This window comes from Bombus impatiens, unplaced genomic scaffold (genome assembly GCF_000188095.3).
Source record: "Bombus impatiens unplaced genomic scaffold, BIMP_2.2 scf_0318, whole genome shotgun sequence".
In the NCBI taxonomy this organism is placed as follows: domain Eukaryota; kingdom Metazoa; phylum Arthropoda; class Insecta; order Hymenoptera; family Apidae; genus Bombus; species Bombus impatiens.
The window spans coordinates 983,626-1,004,314 of record NT_176737.1 but is presented as its reverse complement, the minus strand read 5'-3'; the positions used below and the strand labels follow the sequence as shown (position 1 = coordinate 1,004,314).

The 20,689-nt window shown below is 33.2% G+C and overlaps 1 protein-coding gene and 1 long non-coding RNA gene across 10 annotated transcripts in view; one reads left to right on the top strand and one right to left on the bottom strand.

Moving 5' to 3' along the window:
* Positions 1–8,697, bottom strand: part of LOC100747969 (doublesex- and mab-3-related transcription factor A2) — a 94,586-nt gene extending 85,889 nt beyond the window's left edge. For 5 of the 8 annotated variants that reach the window (XR_004461638.1, XR_004461637.1, XM_012385194.3 and 2 more), the window contains exon 1: positions 7,720–8,669. The gene's annotated coding sequence lies outside the window, so the exon portion shown is untranslated. The other 3 variants (XM_024367388.2, XM_024367390.2, XM_033320503.1) reach the window with 3 other exon arrangements.
* Positions 968–20,215, top strand: LOC112212803. Of its 2 annotated transcripts, XR_004461644.1 has the most exons (4): positions 968–1,821; positions 3,554–3,727; positions 19,187–19,570; positions 19,791–20,214. It is a non-coding gene; the product is annotated as an uncharacterized LOC112212803 (long non-coding RNA). The 2 variants fall into 2 exon arrangements; XR_002946605.2 differs by having other exon boundaries at positions 996–1,821; positions 19,187–20,215.
* The last annotated feature ends 474 nt before the right edge of the window (positions 20,216–20,689 follow it).

Genomic DNA, 20,689 nt, shown 5'->3' with positions numbered 1-20,689 from the left:
ATACATGTATTACGTAAAGGATTACTTTATTTTAAAAATACAGTGATAGTGGCATTTATAAAATGTTATATATAATACAAAATGTATGAAATATTATAAAAGATTATAATAACAATCTCGTTCAATTATATCTATACATGGAATTTATTCGTCGCATCAATGTCATTGCATTACATTGATTATTTACGTTAAGTCTACTCAATTGACGACCCAAAAGGTCGCGGTTCAAACTTCGTCAATTGAGATGATGGTAGATAGTGTTATCTAGAAATATTTTTTTAATTGTACCAATGCATTTACTTCCAGCTAGACGAAAGACCGCTTAATTGAACAACTTTACCTTTCACTGAAATACCTAGTAATGATAAAAATTCCGATAGGCTATACAACCGAACTGTCTAATCAAATGTCGCCACATTAAACACATGGTACTTCTTTTATGTCTGAACGTTGGTATTTGTCTTTAATTATTATTATTTCTGTTTAATAATATATACCATATGAAAAAGTATCCTGAAAACTTCCATTAATTGATATTACATTATTATAACATTGAGAACTGACATCGTCTATATACAGTAATTTCGCTGTTCGTTTAAAAACAAAAAAAAATGAGAAAATTCGTTTTAAAGAAAGAAACATGTATCAAGAGATAAACAGTAGCATCGACAAGAAAAAATAGCATGAATGTCAAGATACAGAAAAGCTAAACGCGAAGTTCGATGCTTGCATAATAAAAGCTTCCTGCCAGAATTTATGAATGGTTAATAGAAACGGCAGACGGTGGTTTATCGAAAAGATACAATAGGAAATGGAACTAGTGCTAATGCTATACAACCAAACAAAAGTATTATCAAGTATGTATTTAGAGAGGATGTAGCAGCGGCTTTAACAGAAATTTCGGCTGAAATCTGGAACCTATTGAATATTAAGCATATATGACCTGTATGTACATATATGCCTACATATATTACGAACAATGTGTAACTACATAGCATAACAGTTTCCCACAAGTAGTTTCTTTTTTCGTGTCTATAGAACGTAACTCTGACTACATCCGAGCTAAAAATCTACAGAAAGATCTACAGAAAAGAGATTGTGCAAGTTTTCGTTGTTGCTATTATTGCCACAGACTTTTGCATAGTAATCATTCACAGGATACACATTATAATCCTGAAGCATAGCCAATCAACAAGCACTACTAGTCCGTCGTCGTAGGATTCAGCATTGATCAATTTAAGTACTCATAGTACGTACTAAGGTACGTTAAACCCACGAACGAGTGGCACGTTTATTTTATTTCTGGTTCTTCTATTGACCGAAGCAGGAGCATTTGAGTTTTGGTAGTTTCCTAATTTCGTTAAAGGCGTCTTTCACGAGCACGACGACTTTAGACGATTCGATAGTACGAGGATGAGTGATAGTGCAATAAAAAAATTGATTTATTGTGAAAAAAGATACCAACGGCGGCAACGAAGAAGAGCTTGGCGACGAATTCGACTGGCAACGTGCAGTCGTTGGAAATCAGCGCGTCAGCTCCGATCGCCCAGTGACCAGAGAATATTTCGAGTCTGACCCGTTATTCGCGTATCGAGGAAAACCAAGATTTACAGAATTCAATTAAGCAGTTAGTTTACTCGTTGAAAAAGTACGGCATGTACAAACCGGGAGCTGGAAACTTACACGGGAGGTACAGGTAAATTATTAACCGCAAAGTATCTAACATACAGTCTAATATACGATTATAAATTGTCCTATATAAAAAAAATCATCGGATGAAATGGTGAAGGCCACAACGATATTAGATGTTAATAAAGTCAAGTAAGTCGCTTTCAGTTTTATTCTGACCGAATGATAATGCGTCTCGGAAATGTTTTCAGATGTATCGTCAGATGCATCGTAAAGAATTTAAAAATATAAAATTCAGGTCTGCTTTAATAAATAAATTCTTATTTAATTTTAGTTCTTTGGTAAATTTGCTTTATTCTAATGTAAAGGAAACATGAACTTTATAGTTTTAAACTATATTTTTCATATGTAATGTACATATATAATTCCATTGATACATATAGCACATAGTTGGTCTTGGGCCTTGTAGCTTTTTTAGAGTTCGTTGCATTTGTACTAATTGTATAATTATAAATAGAACTATTATATATTATAAATTGAACTATTACATAAATAGGTAGCTATCATGGATTATATTGAAATCAGAATATTATTAACTGTGAATTAACTGCAAATTATATTATTAGTAAGCTAAAATCACATTTAATATAACGATAAAATTGTATTATGTAATATAACATTTTGTATTGCGTAATTTCTTTTAAAACTGGTACATTACCTAGATTAGTATTAAAAAGCAAAAAGGACCAATGATTTTTTAAAGGAAAATATATTGTATTTCAAAGAAAATGGCAGAATCTTCTAAACGATAATTATGGACTGAAATTCTTTATTTTATTTATAATTAATATTGTACGAAGTACTTTGCGAAATGCTGGTGGATAGTGATAATGGATTATGCTGATTTATGAAATAATTTCGAAAATTTCTATTTATCTGTGATTCGATGACTACAAATAACGTTTGCAAAAATCTTTATCAATAGTGGAATCGTTAAAAAAAGTTATCTTATCGCATTGAACAAAGTTACAAAATACATGCTAGTCTCGGTTTCCACGATACACATATGGATCGATAACTGCTTGTATCTTGTATACATAAACGTTAGTCTACTTCCATATTTAAGAGTGAAAACTTTCAATTCAGTTGCATAAGTGCTTCGATTTCAGAAAATCAGGTATTCTAAAATATTTAGCATTGGAGTGTTCCACTAATAAAGACATTTTATTCGTTAATTTACACAATATAGTAAACGTCACATTAAATTTTATACCTGTCTGTAAAAGTCAAAGGCTAATTTTTTATTTCTTCTTATTTTATTCTTTATTGTTTCCATTAAAAGAATTATAATAATAAATTGATAAATTAAATTAGAATTACAATTAAATTCATATATGTATCTATACACTAAGGTACATACTCCACTTTAGTTCAAGATCTCCCTCAATTGTCCGTGCACATATTTTTCATGCGTTTATAATCGTCATACTTTGGAACGTATTTTCTTACCTACAATTATTGCTATTAAAAAACAATGCGACAGGAAGCGCAGTGGAACGGTTAGTCGCAGTGGAACGGTTAGTAAAAATAACATAAAAGAAGCGTAAAGTAGCGAGTATCAAATAGGAGCAAGAACAAAATAAGGTAATAAAGAATTTTAATATCTTATACCGCGAGTATCTTATCTGGTTGAATTTTGTCCATTAACATTGGACATAGTATAAACATTTTGCACGAACTCGTTACAATTTCTTTCAGATAACAAAGAAGCCTTAACATGTAACGTTTTTCGGAGAAAATAACATTATATTTTAATAGACCGGTAAAACAAGAATCCGGAAACATAAAGTGTCACAGAACTACCGTTTTATTTCTTTCCTCTTTCTCTGGCTTCTTCGTAGTTATAACCTTTCCATTTTCATAGAAATGATACATAATTCGGGTACCAGCATCAAAGGTGCCGGCGGTGATCCAGCCCAATAAAAGGAAACAAACGAGTAACCTTCTTCGCGGTTCTGCAACGGTCACAAAATAAACAATGTCTTCTCCAACGCCAACTATGTTTCTTGTTGGTACACGTCGCGACAATCACGTAAAAGTATGTATATATATATATTTGTTCAAAAATATGAAGACTGATTTTACCAGATTTTGTCTTAAAATGTGATTTATCACTATTAAAACACACTATAAATATCTGTAGAAATTACTTGCAAGAGTCATAAAAAAACAGTTCTGATAACAGACTGTGTTCTGAGATATCCTTGACTACAAGAATATGATATTAAAAATTTATTAATATAAAATAAATGTATAACTACAGCTTTTCATTATTTGTATCCTCTTTGAATGTTTATTGAATGAGAAACAACGATTTTACAGAAAATAACTATGATTATTCGTTCAATAGGTATTTATGCTCAGATAAATAAATTTAATCGGTAGTTCAGTAAACCGGGCATTAATTAAAATCAAAATCGTTCAGATAAATAAAGAGAGAAATTCTACTGTATCAACCAACATTATTTACATTTTTCTGAAGTACAATTTCGAATCAAAATAGAATCTTATATTTAAAAAAAACTACTTTTACTTCATCGACAATTAAGTGACAATAGAAAAGGTATATTTTTACACGGTCAGGGCTGTCTTGCACAATTCAATCAGTATTGTTAGCGAAATTTTACAAGTCACTAATTGTTAGTATTAATAAATATCTTTGCATAGCGATAACAAGTTTGTTAATAAAAGAAATGAGACTTTACGAGTAATGTTTACAAATTATAAATTATTCGATTGTTCAATCTGACGAAAAATTATAAAATTGTCAAAAAAGAAAATGCTCCTTCAATTGTATTTACGATTTTTTACTTATCGGTTCTTTTTTTTTTACTTTATCGTTATCATGCGATTTGGATATATCATACAATATCAAAAACCACTAGCAGAAATTTATTTAAGTGACGTCGCAATCTTCTTATCGACTGCCTTTGCTCCTCTTTGATTCTTTCTGCAATATCAAGCCGTATCGGCCAATTTCGAACGAAACGCGTATCGAATACTTCATTCGTTCGTTTTGTTCTTTTATATATCCACCAGTTTAATTCTTTCGGTTCTTCTTTCTTTTTGTTTCTCAATGAATCTTCACCGTGAAGATTCACTCTATCGAAAAACCGCACTCTCAGAGGCAAGAAATACATGTTGCGCCATGTTAGGTATACATTCAGCAGATTCTCGCTTCGTTTCGGCAAGACCATGATTAATCGTCCCTGCTCTCTTCCAACTTAGCTACGCTCCAACAGCGTTTAGTAAGGGATGATACGATACGAACAATAGGGCAAAAATGTTTATCAGGAAATATTTTCTCCCGGTTTAACCTATTAACCGAGGTAAATGAGTTATCTATATTTATCTATGTAATATATAAGATATTCGAAATACGTACATTATAATCGTTATAATATTTAATGGTGAAACAAACATTCGCTTTTGTTAACTAAAACAGATTTATTTTTATTAACTTTTAGTTTTGTAACTGTTTGAAAGAGATTTTCATCAGAAATTTCTAGTTAAAGGATGATTCGGTCAATGGCTTAACAAATATGGATAACAAACTAGGTTAACAAATATGGTTAACAAATATGGATAAAATAGGATGACAAACATACAAAAGTGATATACTACAGTTAGTGCGATACATTTTTTGATATACATACATTCATTAGCCGTCTATATTGTAATGCAACATAAACCTATGTATCTAAAATTTATAATAACTAACATACACATATTTATTACATTCGACACACAATCACAAGATATTCAAAACATTGAAAACTATATTTAACTTTTGAATAATGCGGGATTCAAATACGTGACGACTGCTCGTCTGTAGCTTTTTACTCCTTAAAAATGAATCTACAATAATCTATTATTTATCACAGGCATTAGTTTCTATGCTATTAATAAAATATTGTGTACTTACAGCAAAGTAAATTAAAAAAAAAGCATCATTAAACAAATTAACTTTTATACACAACGTTGGGTATAAACAATACATAGTATTGTCTTTTAAACTTTATTACCTGACTGAACGATAAGTGTGTTTATCTTTGGTGAAACTACTCCTAAATTTTAACATTATATCTGCTTTTAATTATCTATTAATATCATTAGTAATTAGTTAAACACAAAATATTTCCCATAATTAAAAAAGAAATCTGCTTGAAAGTAATAAAGAAGAGAAAACACACATTACTTGTACTATTTACTCATTAAATGGCTAAGAATACAGATAGTTTTGAAGATTACGATAATAAATGAAAGATATCTTTCAATATTCTTCATTTGTCTATTTCTTTCTTGCATCTTTTTCTTATTTTTTATCACTTAATAACATAACTGCTAAATTGACTACAATTAATAGTCTGTGAATAATACAGGCCTTTTCATTTTCTTTCAATCTCATTATTTGTCATGATAAAAAGTTTAGACAAGTTGAATAGATCGATTTGTGAGTGATCGGTCAAAGGTCAACTGTATTTATAATTCGATTATATAAAGCAGCATAAGATTTTTGTAATTGTAAATAAGAATATATTAGTGGCAAGTGTAAAAAACACTTTTGATGATAGATAGTATTATGTAAAAAGTAGTATCGAGATATTTTTGTACTAAATACGTTAACTGATAGCAAAGTAGTTCTGTAAAAACACTCTGATATATGATCTATGATGTTAATAAATATCGTTACATAATTGCATAGCGTTGCAAAATTATCAAAGCGTAATTAGAATTTTTAGAAATGATTTTTTTGTTTGTAAAAATTTCAGCTGGAAAATAGATATTATTTAAAATTGTAAAATAATTACAAATAGTTTCCGACTTAGCGTTTTATTTCCATTTCGATATCTTTCTGAGAGTTCATACATATGTATTTAACGTGAGACACCTGGCTGTACGCTATGTCTTCCGAAAAGATGTATCTTTGATAATTTTGATAATTTTATGATGCGATGTACTAAATGCTTTAAATCTCCTTTAAAGCTAGTTTATGTATTTAATAATCAACTCTTCCGTAGTATAAAACTCAAAACATTCAGATAAGCTGACAAATATAGCACTATCAATTTCGCGTTACAAATGTTATTATGTTATTAATGTTATTAATAAGCTGAAAAAGTTGTATCTGGTGTTAGAAACACAAAAAATTTTGTCGGCAAAAGAATAATTATATTGTAACTTGTTCATTCTGATTTTTTAGTCACTTTATTACACCGAGCAGCGCTAACCAACAATTTTTAGTAAATAACAGACCAAGAAACACAAAACATGTTTTATAATTTTGTTACGGATAGTATACGTTTAAGTTAATCGTCAAATTTCTTGAAACTACAATTACGAATAGAATGCAGAATTATATGTATGTAGAACACTACTATATGACGTAAATGATAATTTTCCCTAATTTTCTTACGTATCATGAAGTGTATATAGCACATGAAGCATTTAAAGAATCTATTTGAATATGTGTACATAGCTACAATAATATTGCAGTCGTGTCTCCTTTTCAAAACTTTGCAATAGCGCAAGGGAAAACGAATAGTTGCGATGCATTATTCGTGGGAAAGTTATTACCAACTCAGACGCATCTGGCTACATGTACAAAATATGTATAAAGACTTTAACTCAGCCACCGTATACAGAAACTAATAATTTAGCGGCACGCCTAAATGAACGGCCATGAAATTGATAGCTACTTTGAGATACGATCAACGCTTCACTGGAATAAAAAGAAACCAAAAGCAAATCAAAAAGAAATACAAAATACCGTGATCTTACCTAATGTTATCGAAGTAAAAATTTGCTTCTGACGAGATTGTTTGTTATACTCTCAAGTTCTTGGCAACCAATGAACGCTGATGCTTGAAGTATAAAACCACAACCGTCAGGAAAACACTATGTTACACATAACCTTGAATTATAATTTTATGTGTCCACCGAATGACATAGTTTTTTCGATAAAATAACGCGTTACACACGTTCTATAAAAATACGTATACTAGTTGATACCATACGATGAGTACTAACCTTGTATTGCATTTTCGCGGGAGAACAATCACATGCGCGCGCAGCAGACCGACATGTTTCTATATTCCGTCTTGTCTTTTTCGTACACGTACACGTCAACGCATGCACATTGCTATTAACAACACAAACGCAAAACTACGTAATACGATAGCAATCACCGGTTCGTTGGCAAATATTCTTTCCTTCTTTCTGTCACCTTCTGTTATTTTCTAATTGTTTCTATTACACTGTCTCGCTGGCCTGTTGCACTGCTCAGTCTTTTCATATTATCTCTCTCTCTCTCTCTCTGTCTTGATTCGAACGATTGATAAAGACAATTCAATCAAAGATCATGATCTCATTAACACCACGCACTAGTTTTGAAATGAAAACGACAGATCGAAAAATCCGTGGCAAATAACAACGTCGCACATCTAGTTCCGCAAAAAACATAACAACGCACGTCGAACTTCCGCCTGCGCGCCGCGCACTTCAAGTGTCTCGTCCCGTACCGTCGTCTTTCTCATGCCCGTGTGTTATTCTATTCTCCTCCTACTTCTGCTTCTCCCCCTCATGTAATGAGAAGCGGCAGTTCCCTTCATTGGAATACATTACAATTGATTCTTGTTTTATCTTTTTTCGTCGATGATGTCCGTCAAAATACAAGACTACGAGTCTGTATAGAAAATTGACCGTATTGCTCTATGCGAATCCCTTTCTCTTCTTGGAAAGCTTTCTAACACTATAGCGAAGAAATATCACGATACATCGCACAACAGCGTGCAGGAGCGTGAAGAAGCATGCCGAGTATCCGGCTGACGTAGCTCCATCGGGTGGAATACGTTCGAATGAAAAGCGATGGTTTGGTAATATACTGAGAGAAGAATCTAGATGATGAAACGTGGAAAAGTGCGAGTGGAACGAATACGACACACTACCGACACATTTAATGCGCACTTGCATGCGGCCCGTAACTCACTAAGAGTGCTGGTAGCAGCGGCACGCCGACGAGGTGCATGGTAGCCCGCGGGTACCGGCTAGGAGGGGGCACGTCTCTGGCACTGGGAGGAGGCAAGTTGGGCACTCGGCTCTCAGGAGAGCGAGAGGTCTTTCGTTGGAGAGTGGTGGTTGGATAAATGGAGGTGGCACGCGGGTTTAGATGAACGTCAAGTTTTTACGATTGAATCTATCTGACTGACGCACGTGCACAAAAGCATGTGTCGTCGGTAAGAAGTAAGAAGTTCGTTTGCGCGCGAAGAGTGTTGCGTCTTTAAATGCATCATTTATCGGCAGCAAACGAACTCGATGATTTATCGAACACCATCGAGATCAACTTCGATTAGTATCGCAGCAAATTTTGTTAATATGGTGCGTAGAATAAAATTTCAAGTATTATAGTATGTTAAGTCACACGATAGGAGAAAGATGGATTTTTCGATAATATCATAAATGTAGTTTATTAATAAATCAAATGTAATTACGTGAAGCCAATGTGAAGTAACCTGTGCAGTTGATAATCTTCGCCTGAGTGAGTAACAATATAATTACTAACCCCATAACCAACCTAACCCCATAAATGTAAGATTAATTTAATTATGCAATACATTAACTTCTTACAACTGCTGTACATCTTTGTGTGTTTTGAAACGTTGCAATGTATCAACGGTCGAAATAAATACAGCTGAAGTCAAGGAAAAGGTTAAATATTATAATTTGCTACTTCTATTCACACAGGGAATATTCATAGCTTGGGATAATAACATTCCTGTGACGCAATAAAACTTGATTTCCTAAATATTAGCTATTCATTTTGTTTTGCAAAAGAACCAGAAATATTCTAAAATAATTTGTAAATCGTAAAATATAGTTTTTATATAAATTTTCTCTTTCAATCAAAAGAATATTTCTATTTAAAAATATTTATAAATATTTTAATTTTGTGTGAAAAGATACACTGTACATAATATTTTTGTTTATATATTATAAGCAATATACATAGATATTGCAGTATTCCACATCTTGTAACGCAAATAATGAATTTCCCTTTCAGCGTTCAAATCTATCACGATAGACGTGACATGCATTTTAATGATACGCTTCACGCAACTTTATATATTATTTAGCGATGATATTAAGATTGTAAGTCTGGAAACAGAGTATGTACGTGCGAATGTGGTCGCAAACAAGCTGCAAGTCATAAAACGAATCTTGCCGTACAAAAACGACTTGATATATATGTGTATATATATATATATATATATATATATATATATATATATCAGCTTTATATTTGATATCCTTCTTTCCTTCGTTTTATATAAACGATGCCTCTATTCGTTCTAGCGTTCTCGCTTTATAGATATGTACTTAACCAAAGCGCTTATAGCAATCGTTCAATGTGAAATAAAATATTTTATATATCTTTCTCTTAGTTTATGGACATGCGAGCCACTGTTTTTCTACTATTAAATAGATAAATATCGTTACAAATTCCTACATAAATCCTGATTCTTATTCTTTAACTAAGTCTATCTAATTAACACACGCTTTTTGCAGTATTGTTATTTTTCAAATTAATTTTATGAAAATATTGATTTTCCTCGGATACGCTTTTTCATATGAAATCATAAGAGTATACTTGATCACTAAATTGATCGTATAGTGCGGTGTACTAAAAATTATCCATTGTCTAACAATATAGGCTGTGTGTTTGTTTATATAAATTTATATATAAATATATAGATTTACAAAGAATTTTATACGAAAATCCCTGCTATGTACTTTTGTTTATCAGTAGATAATAAATTAAATGAAACGTAGGCAAAAATTTGTTTTGCTTACTAAATATTATAACGAATACCTTACCTTGTAAGTGTGTATGAAATTTAATTCATACAATGTATAAAAATCCACAAAATACATTGATCACATACAGAATTTTCAAATTATCACAAAGTTTGGTTAGAATCCATTACGATATTTGTCACTTAAATAGGTGAATGCATATATGTAATTAAGACAGGACAGCAAATGTTCTTAACTATTGACTTGAGAAAATAGGGACGTTGCAGGGGTGAACGTAGAGTTTAGATGAGTTGGAAGTTAGGATTAGTGGTTGGGGTGAAATGACGATCGTAAAACGTCCTCCCAGTGGATTCACCGTGCGATAGCCAACGAAAGATACGTGTGCACATGCGATATCCCGCTAGTACTTTACTTGCGACTAAATTTGCTGATTGATCCACGACAATTGTTGTCGTTGCGGTAGAAACGGATTTTACGCATTCCATAAATGCCGGATCAGTGACAAAAATCTTTACGTGGAGCACTTAGGTCAAATTGTTTCCAGTTAAATCGTAAATCTCTCTGACTAATCTGATTACATCTTGCGCAATTAAAAATTATCGATTTTCATGTGGATTAAAAGATTTGGCAGATGAAATTAGTTTCGTCTGAACTAGTAGGTAGTTCACGACTGTTTATTAACGTATTATTGTCACGATTGCTATTCAGTGCTCAAACTATATATACATTTTACCCCGCCAATATGGTGATAACACCTTCTGGATGTCTGCACTATGTTCTGATATACCTGTATATCAATGGTATTTCTGATCCAATTAGTTGACGCGATCACAAGCCATTAAATACTCAGTTTTTCTGCTCTTTTCCTTTTAACTCTTTTTTCCAGTAACTCGTCTTTGTTCTCTCGACTTTGTTGACATCGTAACTCGTATGTGTTGGTGTACAATTATATTTATGTTTGGGTATATATTACCCTAATTTTCAATGACTGTCATTTTCCATTGCTCTTTTTCTCTCGTTATTCTTGTCTATAGCCACTCTCCCTATACTCAGATTTTTCCAATAGTATTATCGAGATTGTTGACCTGTATTTTAGCAATTACGTATTTATATCGCGTGACTTCAACCAGTCCTGTGTTAAGTGGAGTAGTCAAATTCCACTCGAATTCGATTTTACTCGAGGGACAGCGTCTTCCCCCGAATATTTGGTGAACGACCTTAGTCTCTGCAGTTTAGCCCAAATGAACCATACGCGGAACTCTCTTGCCTCTTACTTAGATTTGAGTTTCTCTAACATCAATGACGTTGTGATATCTATATCCGTCGATCCATTACTCGAATGTGATTTATACTATCCTGCCTTAACCATGCAATTGCACGTTCATCCATCACTCTACGCAACGTTTACTAATAATAATGTTACCTATAAGTACGATTTCAAACGTGGTGATTACACTGGAGTGTGTAACTACTTAAATTCTATCGTTTGGGACGATGCTTTAAAAAACACGATACTCGATGATGCAGTTTGCCTATTGAGTAGTTTGGAATGTAATTTCGTTTTTTTGTATGAGAATTGAAGACGATCTTTTTACTCAGTTTTATTCAGTTATGTAAACTCAATTTTTTAACAATTTCCCGTGTTGTTATGCGACGATGTGCTTCGACCAGTGCCTTTATTTGGTGTTCGTTAGCCTCAACTGGCCTTCCAGAACGTGCTGCGTCTTTGAGATCGAAATTATCGAAAATCAATTCTCATACTGGTGGATTATAGTAAAAAATAATAATAATGAGGACCTATCCCCTTTTATTGCCATTTGAATAAATATGAATATAGATATATACAGTCGATCACAAAAAAATTCAGACACTAATACCATTTTGATAGAAAATTGCACGATGTACCGAGGACCAAATATTAATGGAATTTAGATCTTTGAAAAGATCTTGTATATTTAACGTTGAAATATCTTCAAATATCAGAAATATAATTTTTGTCATCAAACACATTGTTTATCCATTGATAGTTTTCTTGCCTGTTTTGCTTATCTGTCACAATTTTTTCTTTCTTTCCTGTGTCTCCTTTTATTTTATTCTTAACTCTATATTTCCTTTTCCTTGGAAATGCTGTTTCTTTTCTTTGTCTTGTTCCGTTTTATTCATTCCTTTCGGGTCTTACACACCATTTGTAAGGTTTACGTGTTTCCTTCCTTCCAGTTATTATGTTATCTTACCTTTTGGCTTTTTGTTACTCATAAACAACCAACATGTGTATATGCACTATTACACGTTTACACAAGTTTATGTACATATGCGTGTTCGTATGCACGCACAGATGCTTAAAGATATGTTTTCGAACCAGTGCATTTCAATTTTCTTTGTGTCTTCTTGCATCCCCCTCAATTATATGTAATTTATGTTGAATGTATATTACATTTCGGTGACATATAAATTGCATTGTCACCTACGTATGTGGAAATATGAATTTTTATCAGATTTTATCACTTTTACAGCCATTGCGTGTTTCGTTGCATATAGAATGTTTAACGTGTCTATATGTGTCTTAAAAAAATTAAAATAATATTGTGCACTATCGAAGAAGAAAATGGTAAAATATATTGGGCATATATTTTCCTCTTAATTCCTCCCTTGAACAACGAATAATTTATAGATCTCTTAGAATTCTCATATTTATTGTATATAGTTACATGTTTATCGTATGCAAATTTAAAATACGAAGGTACGCAGTGATTTTTTATTATATATAGATATTTGTTTTGCTTTAGAACAATTCTAGATTTGCATTTATATATCCGTTTTGTATTCCAATATTAATTGTAAATTCTTATTTTTGCAAGGATTTGACTAAAAAAATAGTCTGCCAAATAATCTAATTAATCTGTAGCTGACTTAATCGACTTTACATATGATTTCAAGTTATTAGAAATATCAAAAAAAATTATCATATCGTGCAAAACTATTTTTTTTTTTTTTTGTGTTTGTTTTGAGTAAAGCAGTTTACAATCGATGTACACGCGAGTACGTTGAATGTGACAAAATATGTCCTTCGATCGACTATGTTTTCTAGGTGAATGTATTTCTCTGCGATGTGTTGTCTCGCTTTATCTGCATGAACGACGTTAAAGAAAAAAAGTTGACGAGCACTGGAGCGTCAGTTGTTCGTGTGGACAGTGCTTATTTTCTGCAGAATTTACGCAAATCGAGGTCAAAGTCCTTTAGATTAATGTGGATTGGTTACATGGTAGAGATGGTATGAAATTACAAGTGTCTTACGTGTATTCTTGTCAATACCAGACGTACCTAAACGAAGCCGGCATTTAGACGATTGCTGTCGTGCATTGGAATCATTGCTGATTCCAAGAATCTGTGGAATACTAAGGTATCGGACATGAGCTACATGTTATTTAAGTTTATCGTTTCGAGTGTATTGTTTTCTAGCTAGATAATTTAACAATTTAATAAACGACATTTACTTATTCTTTACTATATTGATTAGTATCTTTTTGAGCACTGATTGTTTTGATCGTTATGATATTTATGATCAGAATGATAGCCATAATTTGTCCAATGTATTTCGAAATTAGTTTAGCAATTATTGTCAAAAACATAAAAAGAAAGTAAGGATACATAAGAAATATTTTTAGAGAAAAGAACTCGTAATCAAATTATAACATATTTAACGTCTTACTATATTAAAAATGGTGTAATTGCCAGTACAGTCCTATCAACAAATAAGCTAGTTCGTTACGACTTAATATTGATATATAATAAAAGAAACAGTGAAACAGTATGGAAAATAATAAGTAACTATTACAAGTATAGTAAGATTGTTACTAATAGTGTATTAAGATAATGGTAAAATGATATAAAGATGCAGCACATAACTACGTCGCAGACCAAGTTTAGTCACTGTATACTGTATTAGACACAACAAATTTATACACTGTCTTAACCTGTACTTGGCAACGTTATCTGTCACCTGTTCATTTGGTGTTTACACTCACAATCAGTTGTATCAATTATATGATGTGCGTATGTCTGGCACAGTTAGTGCAGTTATAAAGGGAGAGCAAAACACTTCGTTGCCAGAATACTTGGATCATTCTCAATTATTTGTCTATTGCTTTTAATGTCGACTTTTCGAAACTACGTGCTTTCTATAAAATTACGGTTTGTAGAATACATATTCGTCACTCGAACAATGATAAAACAGTATCGTGCCATCGTGTCATTACGTTGTGTAACGTTAAATAAAAGCTGCTTCCACCATTATCTGGGAAAATAGGCTAGATTAGAGAAAAATATTCTAATTTAAATTATTCATATAGCCCTTTGCCACTCTTCGGCAATACATACAAAAATTACATAGTTTTTGCATACAAGAAGTACATAGATATGTATTTTTGAAATCTTACTTTATTAATTCTTCTCATAGGCCGCTAACTTTACATTTTGAGAGTAGCAATCGAATTAATAACATCGTTCGACTTTTTCGTTTCTTCTCTTTTCATTCTTGCTCTTTTCTTCGCACGCGTTTCCCGCAATTCGAATCGATGGCACACACGATGCTACGCAAATACTGCAAATGGTCGCGAAACAGCGCGTATTGCTGATCTTCGTCTCGATTATAGTCATTTCTGCAAAACGAATAAGGATCGTGAACGCGAGTTAGGGATAGGTTGAAAAGAAAAAGAAAGAATATCGATTGTAATGATTAATCACACGGCGACAAAATATAACTCTTCTGTCGCGGTTGAACTGGATAGGCTGACGATCACTTGTGATGATGACTACGTTTTGTCCACGACTGTACCGGCAGAAATAGTTGATCGCCGATATGGTTGTATATATTTGATTCGTTTACCGTAGATTATATATACCCGTTGCATGCACGAGAAACGTAATATGCGTGGATCGTCATAATACATATTAAGATGTTCTAAAAGTTTCTTTCGTTTTATAAGGAAATAATAGATACACAACATTTTTTGTTTTATATTATTTCATTGAATTATGTATGATCCACTTTATAACAATATACTTATAATATAAAACAAAAAATGTTATGCATCTATTATTTCCTTGTAAGACGTAAGGAACTTTTCGGACAACTTAATATATACGTCGTGTAGGGACAATACGCGTCTCATAAATTGTTTCGCAGGTTGCAGAATACGTTCCAAACGATGCGTGTCCGTTTACTCGAAGAACGAACGCCACATGGTTGTAAAATGTTACTCGAATGGCACAACACTCAGAGTTTAGACATGTCAGTCTTTAGTTGGAAATTGAACGATGTTTTGACTTTCTTCGAGCGTTAGGATTTCTACTTACGAAATTATTCTGTATCCGGAGACTATTAATTACGTATAGTCGTATAAATTCTGTGTATTGAAACGAAATCTCAGTTACTGCCCGATTATATTGGAATTCCAATTACATATAAGTCTTTTTATTTCATTCGACAAGTAGAGGTGCTAATAACGATCGTCGATATATATTTGAGCCGTTCAGAAGACATGACGATCAACTCCATAAATTGAAAAATTGAGAAAAGTGATGTTATTGCAAATAATGTCATTTTTTTAATATCTTAAAATTTTTCATTACTTGGCATCTTTTTTATACGAAATAAGAATACAGTGTACTGCTGGACGAAATCTATAAAAACGGATATAAAATGTTTCACCGTTTCAAAGGAAAGATCGTTGGAAAAAGGAAAACTTCGCTCGGTGTATTTCTCGTAGCAACAAATAAAATACGGTTCTTCCATAGATGGGTCAAATTTCTCTTCCAGTATATAAAACGATATCTTATATCTTGTATAATATATTTAGGAATGGTTTCATAATGAAACGTGTATAATTACTAAACGGGTAATCTGTATAATAGCCTAGTTGCAGGATTAATATTTTTATTTTATAAATATATTTATAAATATCTAATTAGTATTTTGTTTTATTTGAATTCGCGAGTATTACGTTTGTTGCTAATTTTAATCCGAAGCTATGCATAACAAGATTTAATTAACGACTCAACTAAACGATATTGATAGTACGATTCGTGGTATAGAAACGAGAATGTGTCTTATCAGAGACGCAGGAAGCGATAATGGTAATTACGTCCCATCGATGTATATCCAAAGTTTAAGGTTACATCGTTCGCGTCAATCGTCTCTGATAATTCAAACATAATAATCTGGCATGAAAAGATGACTATATTCACTACTGCTATTTAAGACTTTTACTTTCGTATTAAATAAAAAAAAAAAGGTAGTCGCAGGGACTGGTTTACAATTTGCATACAAAGAACGTATTAATTCATCGATGTAATCATAACGAATTGTAGCCGATATTGTCAGTTTCGTAAAATTTTTCATAATTCACGAATTATTAATAATTATCAAGTTATTTCAACATAAGATCATTAAGCAACGATATGTACGCAACGATTATACCGATTAAGGATTAAAATAAAAATGTGTTCCAGAAACAAAATATCGACTCTTGACCAAATCAATGTCACTGCTTGATCTTTCAATGTATAATTTTACTTATTGCTTCGCTAACTTATAAGATGTTATCAAAGATGATCTTTTTCGGGAAACATGCACATACGATCGCATGTTCGTCGTACGTATACGCACGATTCGGTCACTGCATTCTCGCGCAATACTGATCGGTGAACATAGAACAATCTCGTAGCCATATGTTAACACACGAATGCAACATTGTAAATTGTTCTGTGCTCTGGAATAAAATACCTTGCTGCGGTTTACACATTCATGTCGCTGTTACGTCGAAGTTTTTGCCAATGCTGCCACCGTCTTAGGTTACAAATTCTACCGGTATTTCTTCTCCTCCGTCACCGTGCCTTTTTTTCCTCTCTTTTTGCCGCTTGTTCACGCGTTTACCCTTTTGTCCTCATGACTCCGGTATTCGCATTCATTGATTGCCTCGTTCTCGTCCGCTCCACGTAGTCTCGTGAAACACAAACGGTTTGAGTTTGACCCCTTGCATTGTAATTGTTGAATTTTCAATTATCTCTATGTATGTATATATAATACAAAAGTGACTGATCTATTCGTCAACGCCCAGCCCAAATCGCTGTATCTAGATACGTGAAATTTGAACATGGAATAAGAAAGGATTTGTGGAAATAAAAGTGAGACTCTAAAGGAACACAAAAGGGTGAAACTTTTCTTACAGGATAATCGTATCTCTATGTCCACTACAGTTAGAAACGTGAAATTCGGCGTATCAACGCCTCGTTAAAAATAAAGAAACGTGTGTTGGACCGTTTCTTAAAATTCAACTCTCAAAGGGCGTTCAAACAATGAGTAATAAACATAAATCCAAATACTGCACGAGCGAAGCCGCGGGCGGCCAGCTAGTTTATAAATGAAACAATTCGATATTTGGTTTCGGAACTGTACGAATGCGCCAACGAATCGAAGGTAGCGCAATGCGTAATAATAGGATACGGTTTATAAATGATACTTAAGGGGATACATTATCTTTTTGGAATTCATTCTAAGTAATTACAAAATGAAAAGTCCAGATCTTTCCGAATGGTATTAGTACAGCTTTTACCTTTATTTTACAGACTTTTTAAAAGAAAAATGCTAAGATACAGTAAAGTTGCCCGAAGTCTTCGTTCGTCAGCACCGACGATTCTATAACAAATGTCAGTTCCTCGAAAACGCAGTTGCAGAGCAATCAATCTTCTTAACCCATGCATTACTAGTTACTCTTGTAAGAAAGGCTTAATTTATTGCACCCCTTGGTACTCATTATTTTCTCTTGTTAAGTACCATGGTGACATAACTAATTACAAAGTTTGTAGCTCTGCGTCTTCTAATAGCAACACACGGTCACAGACCGTAAAACAAGCGATTAATCGCCTGCTAGATATCCGACCAAACGGATCTTGACGACTAGAGTCATGAAATTTCAGCGTGGGAAACAAAAGAGAAATCATATTGCTATTTCTCTAATTCCACGATTAACGTTGCAACATTTGACTCGCGACGAAGTCTCTTCTTCTTCTTCGACTGTTGTTAACGTCAAGCCACCGTGTCTTAAGATCGAAATATGATCTGCCATTTGGAGTACGCACAGATATATGAGAAAATATACATATATACATATACATAATTTATTAGAAAAGATGCTGCCAAAACGCACCAGTCTTTTATAGAATATGTAATCGCTTTCCTATCACAGAAAGCCAGTGCTTATACATAGGAAGTTCACTTATGTGTAATGTGATAAAAACTATAGCTTTGTAACGCAAAGAAGATGACGAAGGGAAAATTTGTGAAGGTGTCCAGGAATGACTTGTTCGCAACAATGTTATAGATATTATATATTAGTCAATATAGATATAAGATTTGCTCTGCTATCACGGTGTTCATTTTATTGTCAATTTTATACGGTAGTTGCCCTCGAGGCACTGTTATACGAAAGTCTCCGAAATTATCGAAACCCCTTTATCGTATCGACTATAGACTATACGTTATAGACCGATCATATCGTATGGACTAATTTAATTTTAATTGAATCCGCTAATAAAAAGTGCAGAGAATTTTAACTTCATGTACGTATCTAAAATAATCGTAATTACTCCATACTCTCGTAAATATTTAGTATTCCTATTTCAGACGATAAAAATCAAAGTTCAAGAGACAACGAACCTTTCGGTTTTGAGGTGTAAGTGCAATGACATTGAGATAAGTGGTTAGCTCCGGTGCATCGTCGTTTATGCAAGACGGAACCAGAGGCTTGGCTACGTGCGTACTCGACAAAGTAAAAAGGGCACGAAAAGAGGTATCAGAAAGATGGTGCGCGAGTGAAGGTGAGAGGATCAGTGTGCGAGAAAGAAGACACGTCGCGTCAGCGATGAGATCGGTCGAACGAAACACAAAAAAATAAGTCCTTCAATGTCTGGAGCTTGTCTTCGGCAGATCCCTGTCTTGTTCGGGTTATAAATGGCAATCTCTATTCGATATATCACGCTATAAGTCGTTCTTTTACCGCACACTAAGGTAAGAATTACGTCTGGTCGCATGAGCGATTCAAAGTTTGTTACGCCAATGCGATCTTCGCTTGGTCGCGCAGTGCTGGTCGTTTGCCCTGCCCCTTCTACGTGAATTTCTCTAACCATTTTAAGATTTGTTCATACAACAGATGGTATTCGTTAAAGTTATCGACGTGATAGAAATTTTAGTAAGGAAAAGATCTTGTTTCGAGCCATTGCTTTTTCAGAAATCGCATAGATCGGTAACATCGGTAATTCAGTTGCATCATAAGACACTGAATGATATGAAGTTAGTTAGATTTACAGTGTGCGTTGTGGATCGAGCCTAATTCGCCCTCCCGCCGTCACATCAAGTGCTTCCACATCGTTCGTCTCCTCGTCGACAAAGTAGCAATGTTGCATTCCAATTTATTCCATACCATTCATCTTCCTCGGAGCTAAACTCTCCATTTTCCATTCAAGATGATAGTTAGACGAAGATATCAAACATTGGCGTAGCCAGACGGTCGAACTCGTATAAAAATAGTTTCTGGCAATGTTTATCATATATCGGTCGAAACCGCGAATTGAATGTAAATAAAAAGCAACAAATAAACGAAGCCTCCTCGTTGTATCGCATGTTTACACAAAGCAATATCAAATAAATTGACATTCTATCGCATTATTTCCTATATTAAATCTTTGAAAATATTTAATGCTACGATTAAATACGAAGAATGTGTGCTTTATTTATTTGACATTATATCACTTACAAAGCGTCGAACTGAATGATGTAAATATTGAAATGTTACAAAAGTATACTAAAATATTTATTTCTCTCGTATCTGTAATGCCATAAGTACGTGTATGTGCGTCATTAACTACATGGAAAAAAGATTTTAATTAAAAATATGAGACCCTACTTAGATCCTATCTACTGCAATCAGGTAAACACCGTAATATCATCGATATATACAATATATTTTGCGTTTTTCTTACCTGATATGATTTTCAAAAAATCAATACGTAATACGACTCGTGATGATAATGCGTTCCTTACGAGGTTCATAATCCTCCTTATTTTGTCTCTGATGTGTGCTAGATTGTGCTTCGGTAGAAAATTCGCGATTTCGTTTTAATTCGAAAT